Source organism: Setaria viridis, chromosome 2 (assembly GCF_005286985.2).
Source record: "Setaria viridis chromosome 2, Setaria_viridis_v4.0, whole genome shotgun sequence".
Taxonomy (NCBI): domain Eukaryota; kingdom Viridiplantae; phylum Streptophyta; class Magnoliopsida; order Poales; family Poaceae; genus Setaria; species Setaria viridis.
Window position 1 is genome coordinate 14,943,349 of NC_048264.2, and position 12,701 is coordinate 14,956,049.

Sequence of the window (12,701 nt, forward strand, 5' to 3'; positions counted from 1 at the left end):
CTCCTGCCCTTGTTCTAAAGGATCTTTCAAAAAAATGTCTTAAATTAGTTTTATTTTATTTTCTTCTGTTAAATGGCTCGCACCAGACAGACATCCCGCAAGAGCACCCGTCCTCCATGTCGTGAGCATCATCCTCAGGTGTCCGATGACGAGCCTGAAGAGCAGCACTACTACTTCCAGCACCCTGGAGATGATACAGATGAGGACGCCGTAGCAGTGGAGGGAGTAGAGCAGGAGCTTGCACCAGCTTCAACTCCTGTGCTTGCGCCAGCACCTGTTGCAGTCAACGTTGCAGACTCTGATCCAGCTTCAGATCCAGAGGCAGATCCGTCTAAGCCGTCTGATCTAGAGTCTGACCCCAAAGTGGATACACTAGCTCCTGAGCCTGAGAAGTGGACTAAGTGGGTGAAGGAGGACAATGGGGGTGGGAATCACTATGGCTGACAAGTTGAGGACGACCTGGCACCGTTTAGGACATGTCATGAGACCCAACTACAAGTGTGAGCGGTTCACGCACCCCGGGTATCCTATGTATTGGAAGGTGAAAGTGACCCTCTATGAGCTGCACGAGGATGGTTAGGAGTTGGTGTCTGTCCACAAGGATGTTGCACAGAGGACAACTATGAATGCCGGTATCGCCGAGGTAGCTAGGAGAACACTTGAGGTTCTCTCTCACAGGGAACATCCACGGCTGCAAAACACCTACCGCCGGTACATACCATTTAGGCCCAATGGTGAAGCTAGGACGTTCATAGCCCTCAGTGGAAACAACATGGCAACAGACTACCTTCGGAAGTATTTAGCTGCAGCCCTCACTTCTTTGAATGACGCAAAGAACAATATTCATGCGACCCAACAAGAGTTACGTGAAGTCAGGTGGGAGAGGGATGTACTAGTTGCTTCTACATTAGGAGCACCCCCTTCAAAGTCGCCAGAAGAGGTGGAGTTTCCAGTTCAATTGCCATCACCCAAGCGCCCCTGCTACAGCTTCCTTGGCGCCACTAGAGAAGATCTCTAGGTTCTAGGAGTGTTAAGTTAGTTCTTTGTAATCATTAGAACCGCCGTCGTTAGAGTGTGCTTAGCTTAAAGTGTGTTTGGATGCTTGGTCTTGTGATAAACAATTGAGTTGGATCTTTGTAATGATTGCGGTGTGTTGTGGGGTGATTGCCACAATGACATTGGTTTTTGGTAGTAAAGTGCTTGGTTTGGGTTTTTAAGTTCTATTCTAAATCAGCTCTTATCCCTCTTAATCTTGATAATTTATCTATCTATATCTATCTGTCATGTGAGATATGTGTTGCTCAAATATGTTCTCATCATCATGTGACCTGCCAGTACTATTTAATTTATATCTCGAGCTACAGGATTCCAAATGATATGAAATCAGTTGGGTTAGTTCCAGAATTTTGTGGGTTATTTCTGTCAAATTTTCAAAATTTTTGGATATTCTGTATGGGAGATACATACGAATTTGTGAAGTGATCAGAACCTGATACTGTTACATGATACTGCTAGCTTGTTTAATTCATATCTTGATATATAGACCTCCTATTGATGTGATTCTAGTTGGGTTGGTTTGAAAATTTGGTGAATTATGACCTGATTTCAGTAATTTTGAGTAATCCTACTGAAAGCTACATCTGATTTAATGGAGCTAATAGAATCTGTCTTATTTGGATATCATGTTACTTTATCTTTCTCAGTTACCTCCTTATGCACCCATCTAAATCTATTGTTTCTAATGATCAGATGGTGAACACCAGGTTCGGATCAGGAGTGGACCAGTCCGCAGTGCCCCATCACAGGAACACCAGCAACTCCAACTCGACACCTCAGCAGAATCAGCAGACACCTGCAAGGGTGGAGCAGTTCCTTGCAGCTCAGACCCAACTACTCCAGAACATGGCCAACACCATGGCAGCTATGCAGGCTCAGCTCAACAACAACAACAACAACAACAACAACAACAACAACAACAACAACAACAACAACAACAACAACACAATCAGCAGCAGCCGCCAAGGGACAAGCACAGGAAGTTTATGAGCCATAAGCCCCCAACATTCTCACATTCTCCAGATCCGCTTCATGTTGATGACTGGCTGAAAACCATGGAGAATATGCTTAATATCACCCAGTGCTCTGATAGGGAAAAGGTCCTGTATGCTTCAGGACGTTTGGAGGGACCTACTGCAGACTGGTGGGATGCTTACACCACCGCCCATGCTAATGCTAATGCTATCACCTGGGAGGAATTCAGGACTAATTTCAGGAGTCACCATATTCCTGCTGGCTTGATGAAGCTCAAGTATAAGGAGTTCCTCGCTCTCAAGCAGGGGAACATGACAGTGACTGAGTATAGGGATAAATTTATTCAATTGTCCCGCTATGCTCCTAAAGATGTTGCAGATGATGATCAGAAGCAGGAGTTGTTTCTGGAGGGTTTGATTGGATCACTCCAGTACCAGCTGATGTCATACACTTTCCCTACCTTTCAGAAGTTGCTGGACAAAGCAATTGGCCCTGAGCACAAGCGCAATGAGCTAGGGGAGATGAAGAGGAAATTCAACTCACAGACACAGTCAGTAAGCAGTACTCGCCCTCGCTTTGCTTCATAGCAGGGGACACCACTCCGCCCAGGGGGCCCGAGTGGGAATTTTGGGCAGCAATCATTCCAGCGCCCGGCTCAGTAGTTCCAGCGCCCCAACCAATAGTTCCAGCGCCCAGTGTTGCAGACCCCACGCCCCAGCTTCCCGCAGAGCCGCCAGATGACTCCTGCAGGAACACCAGTGAGGCCTAACACTCCAGTGGGCAACACTTGTTACAATGCGGGGAGGTTGACTACTATGCCAACACTTTCCCCAAGAGGAATGGGCCGAACACTCCCGTGCAGAACAACAACACTCCTCGGCAAAACCAGCAGATGCAGCAGCCAAGGAATGAGAATAAGACCCTACAAGGCAACTAGGGGCAGCAGAGCTACACACGTGGCAAGGTGAACCACGTAGGTGTGGAGACTACTTAGGAGGCTCCAGATATAGTGCTCGGTATGTTCCTCGTCAACCCAGCCCCCGCATTAGTTTTATTCGATTCTGGAGCATCACATTCTTTCATTACCTCTCATTATGTGGCCAAGCACAATCTTACCATCTACGCCATGAAGCATCATATGTTAGTTAGTTCAACAGGGGGGTAGATGAAAGCTTCATATATGTGTCCTAAGGTTGATCTTAAGATTATGGGAGTTGACTTTTTGGCAAGGTTGATAGTCCTAGACTTAAAGGGGATTGATGTTATTCTGGGCATGAGTTGGTTGAGTATGCATGGTGCAATCATTTAGTGTGCCAAGAGGTCAGTTATCCTGACAAGTCTTGATGGAGAGAAGGTTGAGTTTGTGGCTACCCTACCATCAGTAGCAGATTGCAAGGTGAATTAGTTGGCTAGGAAATCTTTAGAAGATATCAAAGTGGTGTGTGATTATCCAGATGTGTTCCCCGATGAGTTACCAGGTATGCCACCTAACCGTGATATTAAATTTGCTATTGATCTTTTACCTGGTACTACACCTATTTCCAAACGACCATATAGAATGTCTGTTGATCTGCTAAAAGAATTAAAGCAACAACTAGAGGAATTATCGGAAAAATAGTTTATTCACCCTAGTTCATCACCATGGGGACCACCGGTTATTTTTGTACCAAAGAAGGATGGTACGCAGAGGATGTGTGTGGACTACAGATCACTCAATGAGGTAACTATCAAGAACAAGTATCCATTGCCCCGCATTGAGGATTTGTTTGATTAGATGAGAGGAGCCAAGGTATTCTCCAAGATTGACTTGCGTTCGGGTTATCATCAGATGAAGATCAAGCCATCTGACATTCCCAAGACTGCTTTCACCACTAGATATGGTCTTTATGAGTATACAGTTATGTCTTTTGGGTTGACAAACGCACTAGCTTACTTTATGTATCTAATGAACAAGGTATAAATGGAGTATCTTGATAAGTTCGTGGTGGTGTTTATTGATGTCGGCCTTTATAAAAGTTATAGCCCACATCTTGAACTCCAACTTTTATTTTTGGAAATGCAAGCACAAAGATCAAACTTGGTGAGAAAACACACGTTAAACATGACACCTTTGCATGACATGCATCACAAGCATCTTTGTGCATAATTAAGCATCATTAATATCATTTGTGCATAGTTGAGCATCATTTGTGCATAAATGAATGTTTTTTCCATGCATTGTTAAGTGCCCAGAATTTTGTTATTTATAGGTGAAAAATCAAATTTGTGAAGGAACCCCAATTTCTTCCATACAACTATGCCCCTAAATATTTTATTTAAATACTAGACACCATTTAGTGATTTTACAATATTTTTACCAAAATTTTTAGAGATGTTTTATTGTGCCAAAAATTCGTTTAAAGTTCAATTTTAGCTATTTTGTTTTATCAATTGTGTGCAGACATAGCAGATTTGGAGTTTATTCTTGTGGCAATAGATTCTTCATGATTTTATCTTTCCAACGAGTATTTTTAAGGAATTTTCGGACATCTGTTGTAGCTAGGTCGTTTAGGAGCAAAGTTTAATGGCTGAAAAATCCACGGACCCACATGGCAGTCGCCCCATCTTCAACCTCATGCCACCTACACACCCGTCACTGGTACGCAGCACGAGGATCGTCGGATTGGCCCCTCCTGCCTGCAGGGCTCCTCCTCCGCCCATTGGCCAGCCGAGCATCCTCCGACGTGCCTCCCCCGCCGCGCCACGCCTCTCTTCGCGCCCGGTTGGGCAGGAGCCCGCTCGAACGGCATGGGCACAGGTGGTCGTCGAACTCCGGTGCTGCCCCTCACCGCCAATGTTCGTGCCCGGTGCTGTGTCACCTCGCCATCCTTATCTCCTCGCCTCGCCCAGGCTATAAAACGACCCCTTCCCAAGCCTCCTGCCCCTCCAAACCGAGCTTCTCCTCCATTGATGAGCTCCCGAGCTCGTCTCGGTTCGTCGTCGATTCCTCCCATCTCCCTTCGTCTCCCTTCGATTCCTCTCACCCAAAGTTTCATCACTTCCCCAGCTACACCCTTAGCCCCTCCTCTCCCTCAATCGTCCACCGAATCGATGGGAATTGAAGTTCCCTCAAAGTTACAAAAACTTTCAACCGATGGCTCAACCCCACCATGGCGCCCCACCCTCTGGTTGTCCTCGTCCTCAAACAAGTACTCAAATGGAACCTAGGTGAGCTCCTAACCGTGATGCTCGTGTTCGTTTTCCATTTGCATCGAGTTTCCACGGGCGTTCCCGCCGTCATCGCGCGTTCGCGCCGCTGTCCTAGAGCCCTCCTGTGTGCCTGCTCCCCCCAACGCTGGTCTCGCTGGCGAGTCTCCTGGCCCCAAGGTGCCGCCCTTCTCCCTCCACTAGCAGCGCCCTTCCTTCCCCCTGCCATGCGCTGGCCCAAGTGTTGTACCGTGCCTGTGATTTGTGTTGTGCGTGATGTTCTGGTAGGGAGGTTAAAGAAAGGGCCTAGGGACCCGATTGCTTTTGGGAAAGAAAGTACAGGGGGTCCTGCATAAAGTCTTAGGTTTATGTTTAAGTGGGATTGTTTCCAGGGGCTAGATAGCAAAACGCAGGGGGTAGAACGTTAAGGAAAGGGCAGATCCGTGAGGGGAAAATGTTTTCTAGGGGCTAGCTTGCAAATAGTTTCGGACTGGTTTTAAAATGGCTAGTTTTGAAAATGTTGACAACTTTGAAAATGCATAGAACCTAGTAGAAAAATGATAAAAATGTGATTCTTGTTACATTGAATTCCTTATGAAGTCTAGTTTATTTTAGAGCTGAGTATGTGCAATATGCTGCCATGTATTTTGTGCTATGTTTTTATTTTGTGTGAAGGCCATTAAATGCATTAGAAAACACCTAGTGCTCTAAAAATGGTGAAATCACTTTTGTTAGTTCACTTGTGGCATGCATGTTCAAGATCTAAAAGTTGTGCTACTAGATTAGATGGTTTTCATACTGTTTTAGATTTAAAATGCTTGTTGCCATCTTCATATTGCTAAGTGCATGATAAATAGTGAAAAATTGGTAAAATGATGAAACCACTTTTGTTAACCTTTGTGTTACATCTAGAATCTAGGAAAAATGTTGTGGGTACTTTTATGGTTGATTTACATGCCTTTTTAGATTTAATATGTTAAATGGTAGTTTAACTTGTTTAAGCTATAGCTACACATTAAAAATTGATTTTGAAATGAATCCATCTCACATAGTTTTGTGTTGCTGTCTCCTGCTAGTGAGATTTATTTCATGTTTATTTCTCAACAAAAGACTTGAATTTTACAAATTCGTGCTTGTTTAGCTTATTGTGCAAAATGGTTTCTTTCGTCGTTCTTATGTGATTTCATATTGTTGTTAGGAAGGTTGTTTTGTTACTCGGTGATTTCTTACCGTTTCTTTTATCATTCCATGCATTTCATGAGCATTTGCACTCATAGCATCATCCCTAATGCATGCACGCATTTCATTCTGTTAGAGAGCATATTGTCGGAGAACATAAACCTTGAGCCAAGGCCGGCATAAAAAAATCAAGCCTGAACCCAAAAATAAGTAAGACCAACCACTTAGCTTCTAGTCGCTTACTGTTTAAAATGAAAGCGTAACTAGGCGTCACTATAGGTTTCTTTTAAGTTATCTTAGCACTTTAGTAGAACCTATGTTTTACTGTGATGACCTTCCTAGCCTTGCTGCCATACCTTGTCACTCGAGTAGTGTTAGTTAGTAACTTAATCTTGCAAATTTACTTAGTCCTGGTTAGTCATAAAATGACCACTGGATAAAAAGAAATGGCAGCATGATAATCAACACTTTTTCTAATAAGATTCTTCCTTAATGTGGTTTAATAAACTTAAAATATAATAAATAGTTAACATACTCAATAAATGTTGGAAAATTTGGAGTAGCCTCTGTTAAGACTTGGGAACCTTATGTAGAATCTGTAAATTCAGATTGTCCCTGAAACCTGAGTTAAAAATAGATCTTTACAATCTGCCATTGGATATTGTTTGAATTTTAATAATTTTGGTAGAAGTCCAATGAGTCCCAAATTTTTACAGTAACTCACTGATGACTTTAAGAAGCCTCTTAAACATTTTCAGCCCCATATCACACTTTATGCAACCAGAAACACTTTTGAAGTGAAAGCTAGTTAAATGGAATAAAAACCAATATTAAATAAAAAGGGTAAGATAAGCAATGCTAATCTAAGTTGTTTAATAATTTAGAAATAGGATAACTTTCCAAATGAATGCCAAGCAACACTAAAATAACCACCACCTTTCTTTTATAGTTTTGAAGTTATTAAAATCCTATATCTGTACACAATCACCGTCCAAGTAAAGCATGAGTTTTAATCACATCCCACCTTGCTTTACAAGAAAAGACATAGTTATAACCTTGTCTAGTTAAGTGTGTCTAAGAGGAAAGAAATGTTTAAAATCTTATCTAAATAAATGTGTTCCAGAATACACCCTATGCTTGTACCATAATTAACAAAATGCAATCTACACATAAAAGCATGTAACTAAAATCTTGCATTTGCATCTCGTGTAGAGCTAACCGCGCTGATGGAACGTACGAGCTCGACCGGAACACGAAGCAAGAGGGTGTTTGCTGAGCTAGACATAATCGTGACAAATCAAGGCTCGAACCATAGTTCGGAAGAGCCCAAGGCTGGGTTAGGGCAAGAAGGCAAGTCCCGGAGCATAACCCAATTTTCTAAATTTACGCACTGCTTATGATTACTTATGTTTGTGCATTTAAGTTCATAGGAGTTGCTTGAAACCCTAGTTGCATGATCCTAGGTACCTATGTGCTGAAGACTAGTACGTTAAGTCATTTAGTTGCTATGCTAAATAGGAACACGATAAAAGTCGAGTGATTTCTTGTTACTCGCGAGCTATAGGAATTGCCTGTTTACTTATGTTGGAATCATAAGGATTGATGGGCGGGGCTGGTCTATATGATTCTGGATTGGTGGATTACCCTTTTTGTCTAGTGGAAAAATATGCTAAGGTCGAACCATGACAGTGATTGTTGTGGTCAAGTGTTTGAAAGTACTAATCTCATACCTAGTATGGGATGGGGAAGTCTAGTACCTGATTGAACTGGGACGTGGGCGTACCTCCCCACTATCTCTGGAACTTGGTTCCCCTGCTGCAGCATGTGGGTACAAGTGCAGTCACGGTACGACGATGTTCCGGGACCGTGGGGCATTGTATCCAAGGGAAGTGGGCCCGACCACGTGCCTGTGGATTGATGGGGACGGCTGACAAATGAAGCAACCCGTCATGGTGCGCGGATGTCGTGAGGTTAGGTTCACCTTGCAAGGTTTAAAAACTCGATTTGAATCGTCTGTCTCTCACAGTTTGAGACTGCTTGATCACTATGTTGCACTGAGTAAGAAGTGAAACAAAGGATGATGAATAATACTGATGCTTGATTAAATTGCTTGTTCACATGCTTGCTTAGAATAGGCACTTACCTAGACTGGTTAATCAACTAGAACCTGATGCTAAAATTTGAAAGTAAGGACCTACTTTAGATACTTTCAGCAAAACAAACCTCTCGGCCAAAAAGCCTTGCATGTCTAGGAGTCGGTGGAGTAGTTACCACCTGACGGATAAGCCTTGTTGAGTATTAGTATACTCAGCCTTGCTTGTGGCTACCTTTTTCAGGTGCTGTTGTTTGCTTGGTTGCTAGTGTGACTCGACCGTCTCAACTCCCTCTGGGTTGGACTATCGAGTGGGGCCCATCCTCGGTCGGTGAGGATCGTGGTGATTGATATCATGGCAGGCTTCACCATGGTATTTTGTATCGATATTAGACTATCATTTACTTTTCCGCTACTTTTGAACTCTGAACTGTACCGTTATGCTTTTGAACTCTTGAGTTGTAATAAATGAAGTTGGGACTTGTATTAATCTACTTGGATTGTTGTAATCTCTGAACTCATCTTCATGCGAGTATGCTTTGTTTTGATCCGAGACAAGTGGTTTTATCGGGTGAAACCCGACGAACTGCCATTTTAACTTGATTAAAGTGTTGGTTCGCATGTGAGGCAACATTGAGTACACTTTAGCCGGGTTAATCTGGACAGTTCCACTACACATCGGCACATCAACAAAGTCTCAGGGTCTAATGAAGAAGACCTTCAACTGATAGCCGATGTTGACCAGATTCGCTTGCGTGCGATAGAGGCCATTGAAAGGGCCATTGAAAGAACAATTAGTCCTCTTTCGAATTCTCTTGTAATTTGTGTGCAGTTACTTTACCCTTTGAAAGTGACCTTTCAATTCTATCCTTTACTTTTTTTGACCTCACGCAATGAATTTCTTTACCACTTTTAGGCCAGGTCAACTATCACGAGAACACTATTGCCTTGGTGATCTGTGAAAGCTGAAAGATTCATGCCATTACACCTCACGAGCTTTCTGTATTGCCTTGAAGATACACCAGCAATCTTGTTATAAATAGACCACTAGTGCTAGCACTTTCCACCGCAAAGAACCATGGCTCAAAGAATAGGAGTCGTAGCTGGAAGCTCATAATATTTGAAGCTCATAGAGGATCTATAACCACCAGATGCTACAAGAATTCTCGTGAAATTGAATAGGATGCTCCTTCCCTTCACAGCCTCTTTTGTGAAATATGGAGGCTATGATGCAAGAAGAATTCTCTTGATTTATCTCCACAACATCTCCAGTGAGCTTCTCGAAGATGCCGTGACAGAAGGACACCATCCCTCGTCAAACCAGCAGGGCACCCCACTGTTGATTGGCTGCCAGGACGTCACCACGCGAAATTCCACCTTTGCCCTGCTCCTCCTCGCCCTTGCAAGCCCAGCCACTGGCCAAAACCGTCCTTCACCTCCCCAACCAGCAGAAGCGCGCCGCCACGCGGCCGTCATCTCCGGCGACCGCCCCTCATCGCCAATAACCGCGCAGATCGGCCCGCTGCGAGCTGAGCTTGCTCTTGGACGCCTTGCCATCCTCATTCACCCACACCAGCCTTTGAACCAGCTTCCCCCAAACAACCTGCCTCTATTACAAGCCACCGAGCTCCTGAGCTGTCTATGTTCGCCGGCTGATTCCTCCGCCATCCCTCCGCCTCCACCAAATCCCTCTCGCCCGCACCAAGTCCACTCCCTCAGCTACGCCCTCAGCCCCTCCTCTCCGTCCACTAGCCATTGAGACACCGAGAATCGAGCTTTTCCCCCTCCGCCCGAAGCTTCAACCGCTGCCGCCTACCTCGTCGTGGAGCACCACCTTCTGGCCTTCCTCGTCCTCAACCGACCGCTCAAATTGACCCTAGGTGAGGCCCTGGTGCTCGTGCTCACGCTTGTTTCCCATGTTGGTTAAGTTTCCACGCGCGTTCCTGCGCTTGCCGCTGGCTTGCGCCACCGCCTCCTGAAGCCCCTGCTACGTTGCCTTTTTCCTCGGGGTGGACCTGCTACTGGTGAGCCTTTGGCCTTGCTGTGCAGCCTCGCCACTATCTCCTCCCCCACCGCCGCGCAGTTCTCCCCTGCTGCTGCTGGCCTATAGCTGGGTTAGGTCCAAGCCCCGTGCCTGATCTGCTTCTGTGTGCATGTGGACGTGTTTGGAGAAGAAGAAGGAAGGGTAGGGGGTTTTGTATAAAGGTTCCGGATTTAAGAATGAGGTGGGATTTATTCCAAGGGTGTAAGCGCAAGATGTAGGGGGTTAGATGAGAAAGGAAGGGTAGATTTGGTGAAAGAAAGTTTTCCTAGGGGCCTAAATGTGAAGTTGGTTTCGGTTTTGATTAAATTGCTAGATTTAAATTGTTGCAAACTTGGAAAATGCATATAAAAGTGTAGAAAAATGTTAAAAATGTGAATCTTGTTTTGTTGGGTTTCTAATGATATCTAGTTTATTTAAAAAATGATTTTGTTCATGTTACTATTCTGTAGTAGGTGATATGTTTTATTTTGTCTAAAAGTCATTAAAAACCTTATAAATCATATGATGAGCCAAAAATAGTGGTTCTGGTTTTGTTGTTTCCTTGTGAGGTCTAGTTTATTTCGAACTTGAGTATGTGCATTCTACTGTTATATATTTTGCTCTATGAATTATTCATCTGCTCTATGAATTATTCATCTCTAGACTTGTTAAATGCCTTATAAATCATGTGATAGTCTAAAAATTATGAAACCACTTTTGTTAGTTCACTTGTGACATGCATGTTCAAGATCTGAAATTTGTGCTACTGGATTAGATGATGTTCATACTGTTTTAAGTTCAAATGCTTAAATAATTATTACTAGGCTTGGTATACTCACAAGTGATTGTTAAGCTTTCCATCAGTAGCATGCTCATATCTAAAAGGTTTACTAAACAGTACCAAAACACCACCATCCTTTCTTTGTGAAGTCTAAAGTTGTTAGAATTTTATATGTGTACACAATCACCATCAAGTCAAGCCCGAGTTCTAAATTGCAACACACTTTACTTTACGAAGAAATCAAAGTTTAATTCTTGTCTAGGTAAATGTGGCCGAAAATGCACCCTATGCTTTGGTAATGAATAACGAAATGAAACCTACGTCGTGAAAGTTTATGAACGAAATGTTATGCATATGCATCTCATGTAGAAGCTAACCTCGCTGACGGAATATACGAGCTCGTACCGGACGACGAAGAAGGACAAAAAGTAGGAGAGATGAACTTGATCGAGGCAAACCAAGGCCCAAACCAAAGTTCGGAAGAGCCCAAGGGTGATTTAGGGCAATAAGCCAAGCCCCGAAGTATGACCCTGGTTTCCAAATTATGCAATGCTTATGTTCCTTATGTTTGTGCATTAAGTTCATAGGAGTTGCTTGAAACCTTAGTTGCATGCTCCTAGTACCCATGACTTGAATACTAGCATGTTAAGTCGAGTAGATGCTATGCTAAATAGGGACACAGAAAAAGTTGAGTGATTTTCTGTCACTCACGAGCTATAGAAGTTGCTTGTTTACTTATGTTGGAATCATAAGGTTGACGGGCGGGGCTTGGTGCTATGTTTTGCAATTATTGATGCCCCGTCTGTATAGAAGAAAAACTGCTAAATTCAAAACGTGTGGGAGTCTTGGTCAAGTTTTTGAATGTACTAAACACATGCTGAGAGTATGGGGAATCAGTAAACCTAGTACCTGATTGAACTGGCATGGACCTTTCCCCTGCTCTCTCTGGAACTGGGTTCCCCTGCGGCCGCATGTGGGTACAAGTGCAGCCACAGTACGACGTCGTTCCGGGACCATTGGGGCATTGTATCCAAGGGAAGTGGGATCTGGATAAGCGTCGTGAATTGATAAGAACTGTTGATATATGTGAACCTGTCACAGCAGTAGCATATGTCGTGTGTTTAGGTCCACCTTGCAAGGTTAAGAAATTTGATTCAAATCATCTGCTTCTCACAGTTTGGGACTGCTTGACCTCTTTTCCTACATTGAGTAAGAAGGTGAACAAGGATGATGCTTAATATTGTTGCCTGATTAAATTTCTTGTTCTACCATGTTTGTTTAGAATAGGTGCTTACCTAGAATGGTTAATCAACTAGAACTTGATGCTAAAATATGAAAGCAAGGACCTATTTTAGAAGCTTTTGGCATAACAAACCCCTTAGCCAAAAAGCCTTGCATGTCTTGGACTC